The 16,357-nt window shown below is 37.5% G+C and overlaps 2 long non-coding RNA genes across 2 annotated transcripts in view; one reads left to right on the forward strand and one right to left on the reverse strand.

Annotated features, from left to right (window-relative positions):
• The window catches only part of LOC311436264, a 334,039-nt gene that overhangs the window by 219,835 nt on the left and 97,847 nt on the right, over positions 1 to 16,357 (forward strand). Inside the window, exon 3 of the long non-coding RNA XR_014692707.1 lies at positions 11,120 to 11,138. This is a non-coding gene — a long non-coding RNA (uncharacterized lncRNA). The remainder of the gene's footprint in view (positions 1 to 11,119; positions 11,139 to 16,357) is intronic.
• LOC311436269 overlaps positions 1 to 16,357 on the reverse strand; it is a 61,647-nt gene that overhangs the window by 34,383 nt on the left and 10,907 nt on the right. The gene's annotated exons all lie outside the window — the stretch shown is intronic.

Consider the following 16,357-nt stretch of genomic DNA (forward strand, 5'->3'; position numbering starts at 1 on the left):
AAAAGTGAAGCTAGGAAAAATATGTACAATTAAACATTTTATCTTTTAAAATCATTATGTCCTAAATTTACAATAAAAGACATTGATTAATGCAATTAGCTTATTCTAGAAGGAAGCACTGTTCAAAGAAACAGGAGTTACAAAGGAGAATTTATTTTGCATATTTCACCTATCTCCTTCTCTATTACTAAAGAGAACCTGACTATGTATGTATGCTTTGTACCCTAGGTACACCATTGTCTTCTGCAAAAGCAATGGGCTGAAGCTTATAATTGTGTCACACTTAATATTTTCAAGTTGAAAAACTATTTTACATTGTACTCATTTGAAATTATATTTTTATAAAGCATTGTCCTCATCCATATTTTTTTCAGAAATTTTCCCTCTTCTAAGGCATAGTTGTACCCTTGTAATACATGGATAGTGAAGGTCCAAAGGACTTGAATAATGCTTGTTTTTCTTCAGTTACTTTTCCATCAATACAATTTCTCTTAATCTATGCAGCCAGAGGAGGGCAGCAAAGCTGGTAGAAGAGCTGGAAGGCTCTTTGAAGAGAGACTGAGGACGCTTGGGTTGCATAGTTTGGAGAAGAGCAAGCTGAGAGGTGGCCTCCCTGATCTCTGCAACAACTCCTGAGGGGGAGAAAAGGAGAGAGAGGTGCCTGTCACTTCACCTCAGTAACTGACAGGATGGGCAGGAGTGGCACAGAGCTGCACCAAGGCAGGTCTGAACTGGACATTAGGAAACATATCTTTATTGTGAGGGTGGTGAAACACTGGAACAGGCTTCCTAGAGAAGGTGGTTGATGCCCCAGGCCTGTCAGTGTTCAAAAGGCATTTGGAAAATGCCTTAGTATGCTTTAACTTTTGTTTAGTCCTGCAGTGGTCAGGCATTTGAAATTGACTATTTTTTAGGTTCCTTCCAAGTGAACTATTCTAATTCTAGCATGTATATTCTAGACAGACCAGTTGTTCTAAATCTGGATAAATCTGGATGCTGTGAAAAGTTTTTTGTTTGTTTGTTGTTAGTTCAAAGTATAAAACCATGGAAGAGTTCACTGGTTTCACTTGTAGAGATTTTTGCAAGAAAGGGACCTAACAGATTTTGGATGCAAATTAGGTGTGTTGACACTGGTAATCTAATTTTTTAAAAAGAGAATTATTTAATATATATAAATATTTTTTCCATCACCAAAATACTCACACTTTAACTCAGAAGAACATTTAAAAATCCTGTATTTAGCAATGTCTAACTTCAGGGAAACAGAGGAAAAAAAGCTACCCCAAACCCAGTTCTCTTAATTTTGATTTCCTTCAGGGCATTTGCTAGCATGTGGGAAGGGTGGGATAAATTCATCACTGGCTGAGTATTATCTCGTAGAACTAAAATTGTTTCTTTGGCCACTGTCTTGCAGTTATGCCTCTGCCTCATTTGCTATGGGCTGCATTTTCATGAATTGTAAAGGTGTATGCTCTTCTGCTTGTGCTTGTCAGAGTTACAGGAGCATCCCTTGAAAGGAGATGATATTTTATAAATAGATCTTGGGATGCCCTTATTGTGTTATCAAGAGAGATAATAAAACTGGCTAGCAGGCGGAGTTCAGCCTCTAACTATGGCCTCCTAGAGTCTCTGAATTCTTGGGTTTTGTCTCTTGCATTGGGCTTCACCTATCTGCTGGGACCATGGAATGAAAATGTCTGCTCTCCAAGGTCCTGTAGGGGGTGTCTGCTTAGGATGCTGTTACAGTACTGCGGTAGTTCATGGAATAGGTAACTGCGTAACTCTGGCAATGTTGATAAAAACACAAATGATAACATGATCTTGCCTGTCACCAAAAAGACAGCAAACAAACTTTAAAATGCATTCAAAGAATTGCCCATCTCTTTATCTTCCTCTGATTTCATTTGACACCTTGCTCTGCTCTCTCTGCAATAGAGAGAGGACATTCAATACTTGTGTTACTTTTTGCCTATTAGATACAGAGTCTATCAAACTAATTTCTGTATCTTATTATACACGTACTATAGTATGTAGTTCTCACATTAACATCTTTCTAGCATTAGAAGTTTCAGTTTGTCCTTAGCATCATGTGGGGAATACACAGAAAATTAATTTGAGAATGTGAGTTTATTTGGGTTGGTCTTCCCTTCTTTGTATGCAGATGGTTTTATATACAATTAATTACAAAAAATAAAGCTGCATCAACCTGTTATATTTTACTATGTTATTTAAATTTCAGCATCTTTGCAAGTTAAAATAAGAACTCTAGCCCTTACTAGCAATTTCTGAGTTCTTAAATGGAGACTAGAGTTATGACTTCTGTGCAATTCCAGAGGTGGAATGATTTCTGTATGTAGTATTTAATTAGTGCTACATATATTGAAGAAATATTGCATTCTTATAGTATTGATTTACCATATCCAAGAAGTGATACTTTTAAAAAATCATTCATTCAATTCAGCAGTTACTGCAGAGTATTTGGGAAGACGTTTACTCAAGTATTAAAAACACAGTAGAAATTGTGCTTGTTTTCACATTGAAAAAGTGAGATTCCTCTTTTTGAAGGACTAAGAAAGTAGAAGTGTTTCTGTATTCAGTTTTTGAGGAAGCCATTTTCAAAGCTAGTGAATCCCCAAATCAAGAAGTGTCAGGGATGCTAATAAGCTGTTTTTTATTTGCAGCAAGTCTTTTTCATATGCTATGACATCATACAAACTCTTTGTGTATATTATCTTTAGAAAAGTGGCAATGTATATGACTTCCTATGCAATAAGGACACAGAGTTCTGTTGTGTAATTTACTACCATCTACAACTGGTAGTAAAATGCAGGTAGTATGGGAATTGATTTATACTTATAGTACTCTAACAAACTGTTTATTGAAAAAACATGACTGAAACCACTCTGACTTTTTTTTTTTTAAGCTTTCTCAAGATCAGTCAGAAATAGCAATATATGTCATCAGACAAAAATAGATCTTAAGGCAATTCATGAAATTCACTGTTTAAATTGTATCAAATTGCAAATTCTGGCACAAGTTCTTTAAAGGTGGAATAGAGGATTAAATCTCTCTGTGGAATCTCTTTTGATCATGCAGTGAAATGAAAGAATTGCAGTTTGATGGCAAAACACCTTTGGTAGTGAAGAAAGGTTTCAGAACGACACCTATGAATTTAAGTCACAAAAGCTGTATGTACCAATATTAGCCTCTGCACTCTTCTCCCTCCTTCCTCCTCAGTTGCACTGCATATGTATATTTTGACATTCAGTTGTAGACAATCCAGTCCTGTGAAGCAGAAATGAAATGGTCTTGTGGCTGAACTGATTTGGTTCTTTTACCTTTAGAAAGTAAATGTTTAGAGCTGTTGACCATCTTTGATTTAAAATATATTTTACTGTATTACAGTAAGAAGTTAAATGGCAGCAGTTACGTAATTCCTACAGTCTGAATCTTTTTTTTTTTTTTTTTTCTTGAGAATTAACTTATTAATTACAGCAGTTAATTGTAATTATTCTGCCTCTTAAGGTACTTTTATTATTGCTTTTTAACAATAAGACAAATTCTGCCAAAGGTAATTATCATAACAATAATTTAGTGCACACTTTTGATCTTGTTAGAAATACAATATAATCTTTATGAAATGATCTTTTCCATGTTAATCAGTCATTCACAGAGCAATCTTTCATGTTTCTTACTCCTCTGAGAATTAGATTGAAGCTTGGTAATTGGATAGGCAGTGAATGACAGTAGAGAATTTATTGCTCTGTTTCAGGGTCTGGTTTTGACCGAACACTGAAATGCTTGCAAAATGTGAATTAAATTTCTTCACAGTAATAAAAATGTTGCAAATTTTAATAATTCACTAAAAAAAAAATCCATTTTATACAACTCCAAACTTCTCATAAGTATAAATTCCTTACTGAATTGGTATGTCTACCAGACAAGCAGATACTTCAGATTTTTCCATTCTGTACTTTCTGTTTAGAATCAGTGTGAGTTGTATATATTTCTTTTATTGCATATGGGCATAATTTCATAACATTAGCAACCTTGTATCTGTTTAAAAAAAAATCAAACTTTTGGTAAAGTACACATAGCAAATGTGTTTTTTATTAGTAATTTAAACTTGGCTCTGATTGTATTTTCTTTGTAAGAGTTTCCTAGTGATATTAGTAAAATATTTGCCTTTAACTTGCATCTGTATTCAGGTGAGATAAAAATGAAGGGAGCCTGTTTGTGAAAGAGATACTGTAAATCAAGTGGGGGTAGATATCACCAAACCCTTAAGGATAAATTATTCAAGTTAGTTTTTGTTTATTGGTTATGGCCTCAGAGAAGATTCTCTGTAAGTATAAGATTGCCAATGAAGAAAGATGTAAACTTTTTCTTCTAATATGTATTAGTGAAGCAAAACATTTAAAACTATTGCAGAGCTCCTGAATAATTGCTCAATTGTCTGTAAAATATAATGTATCTATAGTATGACACATGATGCCTAAAATTATTAATCTCTCTCTCTCTTTTTTTTTTTAATTCTTAAAAGGTCTTGTGGGATTTTGAAATTGAAGGTTTTAACTACAGTAATTTCCGCATGTTAAAAAAAGAGGATGAAAAATAGTGTGGCACATTGGAGGAAAGAGGACTCTTTAAGTATGCCTGCTTCCTGTAGCACAGTAAATGTTATGTGTATTTTCATACGCAGTGAATATCTGCTGAGCATGTAATACAGAATGGTGACATACAATATATCTTTTTGACATTGCTGTATTTCAATTCATGCTTTAACAAAATTATTTTAAAGGGCCACCTTCTTGCTGAAGTTTAGTTAATTCAGAGACTTAACACATTGTTCAAATGCTCACATTGCTTACAAAGCACTACAGAATGCCAATTTTGACTCTAAGAGACTAGTAGTAATTAAATCAATTCCTTTATGTATTTCTCAAAATATATGAAGTGACTTTGCTTGCTGGAACACCATTGTTGTATTTCTAATTCAAGGTGTGATGTATTCTTTCCTATGTTCTGAACTTTTTTTGCTAGATTTTTTTTTTTTTTTTTTTTTTTTGTGTGAGGGGAGAAAGCAGGTTTGAGGTGTGGGTTAGTGGGGCTTTTTGTTTGGTTTTGCTTTACTCTAGAGGTTTTTACTTATGTATGATGTGGATGAATACCTTTTTCAGAATATTTGAGGATTTTTGCCATGCAGCTTGTTTAGATTATTACACAGTAAGTGACCACAGTTTTGTATTGTATTACTTAAAAATACAAAAAATGAATTTAAAAATGGAGATTGACATTTAGATAACATTGCCGTTTTTTGGCATCCAGGTGACATTGTCATTTTTTATAGTTGCTTCTAAAATTTGAAAAATATTCTCCATAGTTTTTTGTTTTGTTTTGTTTTGTTTTTCATAATTATCTGTGCAAAAATAGGTGATAGCAAGGATGCTGAGTAATACGCAGAAAATATAGAACAGTTAAAAATATTCAACAATACTGAAATTTTCTTTCCAGTGAGACTTTAATGCAACATATTTAATCAATTTGCCTAAAGAGACAACGGGAAACATTTTTTTAAGATGTCAGACATTTAGAAGCACCTTCTGTAAATGATGTCTATATGCTAAGTATCTGAAATGTTGCCTGTGTGCCTCTGAAAACATTTTTATTATGGTAGTCATTACAGGAAAATTATTATTATTATTATTTTCATCAATAGTAAAATGAAACTTATATACAGAAAAATAGAAGACAATTCAACACGTACGTGTAAATAACGGATCTTGTCAGTTTCCATCTTAACGTCTACACTTAATTTTTTTCTCGTATTTGATATTAATATAAAATATATTCAGTATATATAAGGTATTCAGTAGAAATCAAAATTTCTATTTCTGTGTTGTAGTGTAGTTTACAGCTGACATCATATTGGGTATTGCCCACCATCTTTTCAAGGATTCTCAAAATCAGATGGCATTCTTTCTTTGGAAGTAATGTTTTAGGAAAGCCAATAAATGTCTTTGAGCTAATGCATAAACACTGCATGTTGCCTCCACTTGCACTCCCTTGTTTTTAAATCATTCCCTCTCTTTGGTAGTGCTAGACTATGGGGTCTAGCATCACCAAAGGTCTCTGACTGCAGTCCAGTTAGCAGTCCAGCTAGAGCAAGCTCTTGCCCTTTTCAGTGAGAGTAGAGAGGAAGAGGTGATGCATGCCTTTATCTTAGCAGGTAATAGGATCCTGTAGGATGCATACATTGATTCCTCAGCTCAGACTATGAGATGAAGGATTGTTTTCAGTACTGTGTAGCACTGACTGTATTTTGAACACAAGTGTAATACTAAAAAGCTGAACAAACTGATTTTCATTTTCTTTCTTTCTTTCTTTCTTTCTTTCTTTCTTTCTTTCTTTCTTTCTTTCTTTCTTTCTTTCTTTCTTTCTTTCTTTCTTTCTTTCTTTCTTTCTTTCTTTCTTTCTTTCTTTCTTTCTTTCTTTCTTTCTTTCTTTCTTTCTTTCTTTCTTTCTTTTTTAAATAAAAAATACATTCAAGAGCTTAACAGCCTATCTGCTTTTGAAGGTAGGCAAAGGCAGAAAAGTCATTACTATGTGGAAGTGCAAATCTGAATAGCTTTATTCAAAGCATGAGTAGGAGTGAGCTATATTATGCCAGTGATTCAGTCATGTCTTCCCATTTGAACTGATGGCACAACAAAGCATAATATCAGAAAGCTAACATGAAATGACAAAAAAAAAAAATCTTACTGAAACAAACAAACTTCATTTGTAATTTGTTTAAGTCTGGGATTTCATCCCTTTGGTTGAAAGGTATTTGACGAACACATAGCACAGACAACACTGCTCGACTAGAAAGATCAGAACTGTGATTGGGTTAAAAGCAGTGTTAAAATTCTGCGTTTTCTTGCATTTTTAAGAGAAGATACTAAATAGCTCTCTTGGCTGAGGAAAAGGTGACTGGCTGCCAATCACTTTAAGATACTCTGTGTATATTTTCATATTATTAAGAGGAGTCCCTGAGCAAGATAAAATATATCCTGAACAATTCTAGGAACTGCAATTGTATTCAGTGGCATGGGATTGTCAGCAGATTCAGGGAGAGGAATGGAGGAAAGTTCAAAAGAGATGTATGAAGAATTAGAACACGATTAGCATGCCACACTTGAAGAGTTTAATGTCTCCTAATAGTAAAATCTGAGAAAATTCTGCATTGTTACCACAGCAAGGATTAACATAGCTCTGTTGCTCTACATGGTAAGTAATGTGCTAGGAATTGAGTTGAAATACCATTACAGTTTTAGATTAAAAAAAAAATATATATATTATTCAGGACAAATATATTGAAATTGACAGACCTCTGTGGAATAAGTGAGAAAAGAATCTGTGTTCTAACTTAAGATGGTCAGCCACTTCTAGAAATAGAGATGTGATAATGCTGCACTAATTGCCTTTTATTTTTGAGAGTTGTTTCTCATATGACAAAAAGTCATTGCTGAATTAAAAAATAAATTATGAAGAACATTGGTGTGTATTTGCTGGATGATCAACAAAACAGAAAATGTGTTTGTATCATTGTTTGTATCATCCTTACATCTTTTATTCCTAAAAGTAAAACTTTTGCTTTAATACACTGTGATACCTGAGAGTCTGACATCATCTCTGAAATATATACAGTCTGTACCTAGGACACGCTAAGGCTAGATAAAAAGACTTTTCACTCTGGTGAGTCTTTTACAAATCCTTGAAAGAGCTGTCTGTGTAATGTGGAATGAAGAACTGTTTGAAATCCAGGAAGTTAATGGGACAGTAATATTTCCTGTCCATCTTTATTTCTGAATATCTAACACAGTGCTGATTTTCATTTACCTGTATAGTTTGTCTATGCCTATAAACGGTATACAGAAAACTGGCGTTTCGTTGACTCATTTAATAATAAGTACACAGTAATAAAAAATAGTAGTAGTAAAAAATGTAAATAATTACAAATGGAAAGAAGAATTATGAGAGCCCTTCATGTTTGATTGAGAGGGAAAAACAGATAAAGGGTTATTATCTACTTTAAGTACATAACGATAAAGGAAGAAATAATCCACAAAACTTTCTTGGCTACAGGTTGACTATTTCAATTGTGCTTTAATTTCAGTAACACATTACGAATAACGTGAATGAACTGTGTCTTTTTCATAACATCACTCACAAACCTACATAAAAGTCATGTTACTGTTGCTACTGAGGTAATTTTATTGCCTGTGTAGTACTGTAGTTGAGTTGTCGTTTTTAAGGGATATCTCATAAGCCTTTTGTAACTCTAGCTTGACACTTAATTAGGCTTGGCTGGTCTTATGAGGTTGCAGCTGCAATTATGTCTGCATATCCTTTTTCATATGAAATATTTAGTTATTAACAATTGTCAGCTACTTTGGCCTTATGAGAACAGGGATCCAGCTAACGATGCTAATGACTATTTCAAATATCTAATTACCTAATGTATATCTAATTCAAACATGGATGTGGACACTGGTAAACACCCTTAGACATTTTGAGAAAAATCTTCTGAAAAAATTGAGGTCTAGGCAATTTATATGTCTGCCATTGTGCAAGTCTAAGTTTCAGTTGTTATTCTAAGTGTAGTTTTGCATTTGTAACTATATCTTGCACAATGCTAAATGACAGAAATGGCACAGAATGGCTTGTCCACAAATACTAAATACTATACATTATGTCAAGTACTGTGCTTGAACATCATGGAATTATTTCCATACAGCATAGAACAGAACAATACATATCTTTAAACTATGTAGTCAATATTGATTAAATAGACAAAAAATAATACTAGCTATTCCCTGGCAATCAGCCAATATTTTTAATACCATAAATTGCCTATGTATTTCTTGGTTGTTGTTTTTAATTACTTCAAAATGACTTTAGAATTCCAGAAATGCTTTTTCTTGATCAGTGGACTTATTATAGACTTATTATTATGCGGTATTATTACTGCAGCCATTGTTAGTTAAATCTTTCAGAGGTTACCAAATGTTAGCAACCATTATCTACCAAAATGGATACTCCCATTTTGTTCTGATCAAAAGATTGAATCTGTACATTTAAAAATGTAACATATACCTTGTCTATTCTTCACACGTTAAAAAAACTTAGCACGGTAGCATGGTATTACTAAAGGAAAAACTGAATTCTTAACACAAGTTGTTGTGACAGGTTTTGATTTTTATATTTGTGAATTCTTAACACGCTGGCTCCTCCTGCATGTCTGACTCATATAAAAATTATTCAGAAGAGCCAGTTTACATGGTCACATCATTCCTGGTTGGCATTGCCAAATACTCAAAAGTGAGTTTACATGTATTAAGTCACCTCACCAAGCACGTACCATTTCTTGCTTGAGTATAGAGACAAATGACATGATTGCTTGTAGAGATGACTTTAGTCAAACACAATATCTGAATGACTCAAACTTAGAGAAATTTTAATAAAAGTTTCTGAGATGTATCTAGAATATATATTTTGAAAGAACAGATTTATCGATCTTCCAGTTCGTTCAGTGTTGTTTATGTTATCATGCAAGGAAACTGCAAATAGAATGTAAAGTCTAAAGTGTATTCCTATAAATTGTAATCTGTATTGTAGCTATATATGTATGCCTGCATTTTTTTGCTGTGTTTGGTAGCAAACATGAAGAGCATGATGAATGTTTCTGGGTCTTCATACTACTTGTCAGTAAGTTTTGGATAGAAAAAGCAGACCTGTATTTGGAGTGGTGTGTGTGGTGTGTGTGGAGTGCAGTGTTTTAAGAGAGTTGGTGCTCAGCCATCTTGATTTATATAGTATCAGGTGTTAGACAAATTTATGTTACACTGAGCTAAACATTAATCATGGTTTAATTGAGTTGATTTACTGATATGAGGCAGAGAAAGAGTGTCTGACTTTTACCCTGCAACACAGGTATCTTACAATTCTATGTGTGTTGCAAAGAAGAAATGATTTTTTCTTAGGAAAATAATGAAAGATACCATAATAAACAAACGTATCATCTATAGCACAGAATCAAAGCTAAAGGTCCAGTAACTCGGTAGATAAAGGCTTAATATAACCACAGTATGCTAGAAACTTCTGTGCAGCAAAGGAGAGAGCCGTAGCACAAACTTAATTTCTTATGAATTTTTTCATATCAGGGGGTTTATTCATTGTCTCTCACAAGCCCATTTGGCTTGTGAGACAGAGAATTACTCAAGATCTTTTTGAAATTCAGTGGTTTGAGCAGCTCTCTGACCAAAATAAGGAACTCAAAAAATAAATTTTACAACAGAAAGTTAGAGGGTAACAAAACGTTATTATCAAAGTTGTTTAAAGTATTATAATTAATTTTTCATTAATTATTTTTTCATTAATTAATTAGCGAGTCCAGAGAAGGGCAACGAAGCTGGTGAGAGGCCTGGAGAACAAGTCCTACGAGGAGCGGCTGAGGGAGCTGGGCTTGTTCAGCCTGGAGAAAAGGAGGCTCAGGGGTGACCTTATTACTCTCTACAGATACCTTAAAGGAGGCTGTAGCGAGGTGAGGGTTGGTCTATTCTCCCACGTGCCTGGTGACAGGATGAGGGGGAATGGGCTAAAGTTGTGCCAGGGGACTTTTAGGTTGGATGTTAGAAAGAACTTCTTTACCGAAAGGGTTGTTATACGTTGGAACAGGCTGCCCAGGGAAGTGGTGGAGTCACCATCCCTGGAGGTCTTTAAAAGATGTTTAGATGTAGAGCTTAGGGATATGGTTTAGTGGAGGACTTGTTAGCGTTAGGTCAGAGGTTGGACTCGATGATCTTGAGGTCTCTTCCAACCTAGCAATTCTGTGATTCATTAATTTATACCTTCTTCCTGTATAAATAAATTCTGATTGGTCAGTTTGTGCAGTTCACATGAATTATAAGATATTGTTTTTATAGCTGACATTTAAATTATATGTCTTTTTTCAGTTATGATATTTCTTAAATACAATTTCAAATATAAATAGTTAAATTTGTTGACACTGACCACAAATTTGAGCAGGCTTAGCTGAGCCAGATTCTGATTGATTTATTTATTTTTTTGTTCATAGGCATGGATTTTGTTCATAGGTGAGTTCTACTGACAGAAGTTGTGAAATCTTCAGCGCTTGTACTCGTGGGGGACTTCAACTTCCCTGACATATCCTGGAAGCACAACACAGCCCAGAGAAAGCAGTCTAGGAGGTTTCTGGGGAGCGTGGAAGATAGCTTCCTGACACAGCTGGTTAGTGAACCTACCAGGGGTGGTGCCTTGCTAGACCTTCTCTTCACAAACAGAGAAGGACTGGTGGAGGATGTGATTGTCGGGAGCTGTCTTGGGCAGAGTGACCATGAAATGGTGGAGTTCACTATTCTTGGCGAGGCCAGGAAGGGGACCAGTAAAACTGCTGTATTGGACTTTCGGAGGGCTGACTTTGAGCTGCTCAGGACACTGGTTAGTGGAGTCCCTTGGGAGGCGGTTCTGAAGGGCAGAGGGGTCCAGGAAGGCTGGGCGCTCTTCAAGAGGGAAATCTTAATGGCGCAGGAACGGTCTGTCCCCACGTGCCCAAAGACGAGCTGACGGGGAAGAAGACCAGCCTGGCTGAACAGAGAATTGTGGCTTGATCTTAGGAGAAAAAAGAGGGTTTATAATCTTTGGAAAAGTGGGCAGGCCACTAGGGAGGACTATAAGGATGTTGCGAGGCTGTGCAGGGACAAACTTAGGAAGGCCAAAGCTCATCTGGAGCTCAATCGGGCTACTGCCGTTAAAGATAACAAAAAACGTTTTTATAAATACATCAACACAAAATGGAGGACTAAGGAGAATCTCCATCCTTTACTGGATGCGGGGGGAAACTTAGTTACAAGAGATGAGGAAAAGGCGGAGGTGCTCAATGCCTTCTTTGCCTCAGTCTTTAGCGGCAATACCGGTTGTTCTCTGGACACCCAGTACCCTGAACTGGTGGAAGGGGATGGGGAGCAGAATGTGGCCTTCACTATCCATGAAGAACTGGTTGGTGACCTGCTATGGCACTTGGATGTGCACAAGTCGATGGGGCCAGATGGGATCCACCCAAGGTTGCTGAGAGAACTGGCAGAGGAGCTGGCCAAGCCACTGTCCATCATTTATCAGCAGTCCTGGCTATCGGGGGAGGTCCCAGTTGACTGGCGGCTAGCAAACGTGACACCCATCTACAAGAAGGGCCGGAGGGCAGACCCGGGAAACTACAGGCCTGTCAGTTTGACCTCAGTGCCAGGGAAGCTCATGGAGCAGATCCTCTTGACAGTCATCACGCAGCACTTGCAGGGCAAGCAGGCGATCAGGCCCAGTCAGCATGGGTTTATGAAAGGCAGATCCTGCTTGACGAACCTGATCTCCTTCTATGACAAAGTGACGCGCTGGGTGGACGAGGGAAAGGCTGTGGATGTGGTCTACCTTGACTTCAGCAAGGCTTTTGACACCGTCTCCCACAGCATTCTCCTCAAGAAACTGGCTGCTCTTGGCTTGGACTGGCGCACGCTTTGTTGGGTTAGAAACTGGCTGGATAGCCGGGCCCAAAGAGTCGTGGTAAATGGAGTCAAGTCCAGTTGGAGGCCAGTCACTAGTGGCATTCCCCAGGGCTCGGTGCTGGGGCCGGTCCTCTTTAATATCTTCATCGATGATCTGGATGAGTGCATTGAGTGCACCCTCAGTAAGTTTGCAGATGACACCAAGCTAGGTGCGTGTGTGTCGATCTGCTTGAGAGTAGGAAAGCTCTGCAGGAGGATCTGGATAGGCTGCACCGATGGGCTGAGGTCAACTGCATGAAGTTTAACAAGGCCAAGTGCCGGGTCCTGCACCTGGGGTGCAATAACCCCAAGCAGAGCTACAGGCTGGGAGAGGAATGGTTGGAGAGCTTCCAGGCAGAGAAGGACCTGGGAGTGATGGTGGATAGTCGGCTGAATATGAGCCAGCAGTGTGCTCAGGTGGCCAAAAAGGCCAGTGGCATCCTGGCCTGTATCAGAAACAGTGTGACCAGCAGGGCTAGGGAGGTGATCGTCCCCCTGTACTCAGCTCTGGTGAGGCTGCACCTCAAGTACTGTGTTCAGTTTTGGGCCCCTTGCTACAAGAAGGACATCGAGGTGCTTGAGCGGGTCCAGAGAAGGGTGACGAAGCTGGTGAGGAGCCTGGAGAACAAGTCCTACGAGGAGTGGCTGAGGGAGCTGGGCTTGTTCAGCCTGGAGAAGAGGAGGCTCAGGGGTGACCTTATTGCTCTCTACAGGTACCTTAAAGGAGGCTGTAGTGAGGTGGGGGTTGGTCTATTCTCCCATGTGCCTGGTGACAGGACGAGGGGGAATGGGCTTAAGTTGTGCCAGGGGAGTTTTAGGCTGGATGTTAGGAAGAACTTCTTTACTGAAAGGGTTGTTAGACATTGGAACAGGCTGCCCAGGGAAGTGGTGGAGTCACCATCCCTGGAGGTCTTTAAAAGATGTTTAGATGTAGAGCTTAGGGATATGGTTTAGTGGGGACTGTTAGCGTTAGGTCAGAGGTTGGACTCGATGATCTTGAGGTCTCTTCCAACCTAGAAATTCTGTGATTCTGTGATAGAGAACACATTAAAAATAATAATTGCAAGTGTTTTAAACTTGCAGTGCTGAAACAGACTTGCAAACAGATACAGATTGTAGGTTAATTATTTAAATAGATAAAATTAATCCAGAATGCCTTCAAAAAATGGAAACCTAAGGTTTGTATTTTTATTATTATTATTTTTAACTTGTATTGTCAATATGGTAACTTGAAGTCCTTTTCATTTTTAAACTCCATTTTCCAGCAATTTTTTTTTTCTCTCTCTCACACACAAGCAGCAACAAAAAGAAACCCCTCTTCTTAGTGTTTGTCAGTGGTGAAACTGACTGTAGGCAGTTATTTTGACTAAATTCACAGTAAAAAGATCATTTTTATTTATTTATATTTTTAAATCATAATATTCCTCAAATAGTTGTGAAATTGAGAAGAACAGTTTTACATGGCTTTGTTTTGGAAACAATGTTCCATGGAGAGGCCGCACATTCTTGGGTCTTTCATATGCTTTTGAAATCCCAAAATGATTTCTTAACAGTTTAGAAAACACTAGGTATAAATCCAGTAAAAGAGACGGTGCAGAACAAAGTATGATCCAAAAAACTCATTTTGAGTTTATAATCTGGAAATTTGAATGACACCTGGATGTTTAAGAGCACATATTAAAACTATGCAAATGAAGGGTGAACAAGTTGATTAAAACCAAAAGAACTTACCAAGGATTTGTTGATTCAAAAACACTGAGATCCTATTTTGTACTGCTGTAAGCATGTGCCAATTTGAAATGGAAATGTGTAGCACATAAATCTTAGGTAAGCTACTGCTGTTTAGTTCTTCAGTTTCCAAATCCTCAGTTAATATTTGTATTCTCCATCCATGGGACTTCTTTGAACAGTACACATTGTGTGAGGACTATTTAAGGTTTGAAACCTGTAAGGAATTGGCAGGAGGCATTTGACACTGGCAAGAAATGGTCATTGACATTAAAGCACTTGTCAAAACCTGACACTTAACAAGTCAATAGGAAAAAATAATTTTCTTGAGCAAAAAGTTATGGATTTCCTCCCCCCAGGCTCTTTCTTTACTTCAAAAGAACAGTTGAGTATACAATCATTCATAGCAAATCAATTTTTTTCTTGCTATTGAAATGTCTTTTAGTGGGTAAGAATTTAAGCAATTTGAAGCAGATGTTGAGTTGAGAGATGTTTCCTTGAATGATGTTAATACTACCTGACTTTAAACACCTTTGGGGGCTTTGTATGGAAGGCCTGTCTAGCGCTTCAGTGAGCTGGTCACACACTAAGGTGGTAGAGTGGGCTGCTGAGGTGCTGAATAGGTGCCGGACGCGAGCTCTGGGGAGCAGGAGGGAGCTGGAGGAGTTGTCTGGCCAAGGCCACAGGAACCTTTATCCCTGTATGTTTCAGGAAGTTGTGGTTAGGCAGTGCTGGTTGTGGCACCAAAGGACCTGGGGAAGGGGACGTCATAGTGCTGGTATCAAGGGTAGCCCTGACAGGTAGACTGATGGCTGACTGAAAGGTTAGTCGTCATTCTGTAAAATGTCTTCTCCAGAGCTACAGAGCTACTAGGCTGATTGTCTAGTGTATTTTCTATCTCGATTGCTTTCCTACCTACAGTATGATGTTAAGAGGAGAAGTGTGAGATAACTGTTTATGGCTGGGAAGTGGGAGACATGGGGAGCTCTCATGACCTGCTGCTGGTGTGTTCCATCTTCCCTCATGAAAAAGGACATCCATTAAGAAGGATAGGTGACACTTATATTTGCCATTACAGATAGCTAGCTAGATGCAAAGAACAAAGGATGATAAATAGTTGCAGCATTGTGCTCAGCCAGGCTGACAGATTCTGAAGAGGCACAGATAACGTCCTCTTCAGCTGCAGGAGTCATACGGGTCTGAGGAACAGAGCTGCAGTAGTTTAAGATAACTGCCCACAGCATGCGGCATTCCTAGAATCATTCAATTCCTGGCAAGAATAGCACTGGCTCAGATTTCTGAATAGTGATGTCAGATACTTTAGTTATACTGTTTGTGATTTTAAGGAGGGAACTGTTTTTCTTATTTGGATTGTGTGTTTCCGTAAAGTAGGAATTGGCCAGTGCAAGTGTCCCAAGTAACTTGAGCCTAGAGCTGTTTATCAACACAGTAATATAGTTTATTTATAAAAGGCAAGGGATAGTCTGTTTTCCCTGGGGTTATCCCTAAGCATTGGATTGTAGGAAACTTTTAAAATTAATTTCAACATCTTTTGGACTCCTGTGCAGATACACACACACAAATTCGTCATCTGGTGCTATGACTATACTGAGGCAAAGGAAGTTCACTCAGCTAGGCAGAGTATTTTCCTATTTTGCTTTCACAGTAATTTAACTGCACAGGCCGAAATTTAAATAAATGGATGTGAGCCAGCTGGGTAGCCAGGTGTAATATCTACTAAATGGGAATGAAGCTTCTTGATTTGAAGTAAGAGGAGCAAAATAAAAATAAAGAACAAAGTTTGAAGGCACAGTGGAACAGTTTCTAGTTACTCCTGTGTTTTCTTGACTCTTGTTCCTTTAGGATAGCTGAAGCAATTGAGTTTCATTTTTCCCTGAGTATCTCATGAATATTTCAGTTCCAAATGGTTGAATGTTGTTTTTATTAGTCCATTTAGATTGCAGCACAAATATATTTTCCTGCATGTGGCTGAGATTTGGAATTAGGGAATATTCGTGGCATGAGGCAGTAAA

The sequence above is a fragment of the Aythya ferina genome (assembly GCF_964211825.1).
Source record: "Aythya ferina genome assembly, chromosome: 4".
NCBI classification, from domain to species: domain Eukaryota; kingdom Metazoa; phylum Chordata; class Aves; order Anseriformes; family Anatidae; genus Aythya; species Aythya ferina.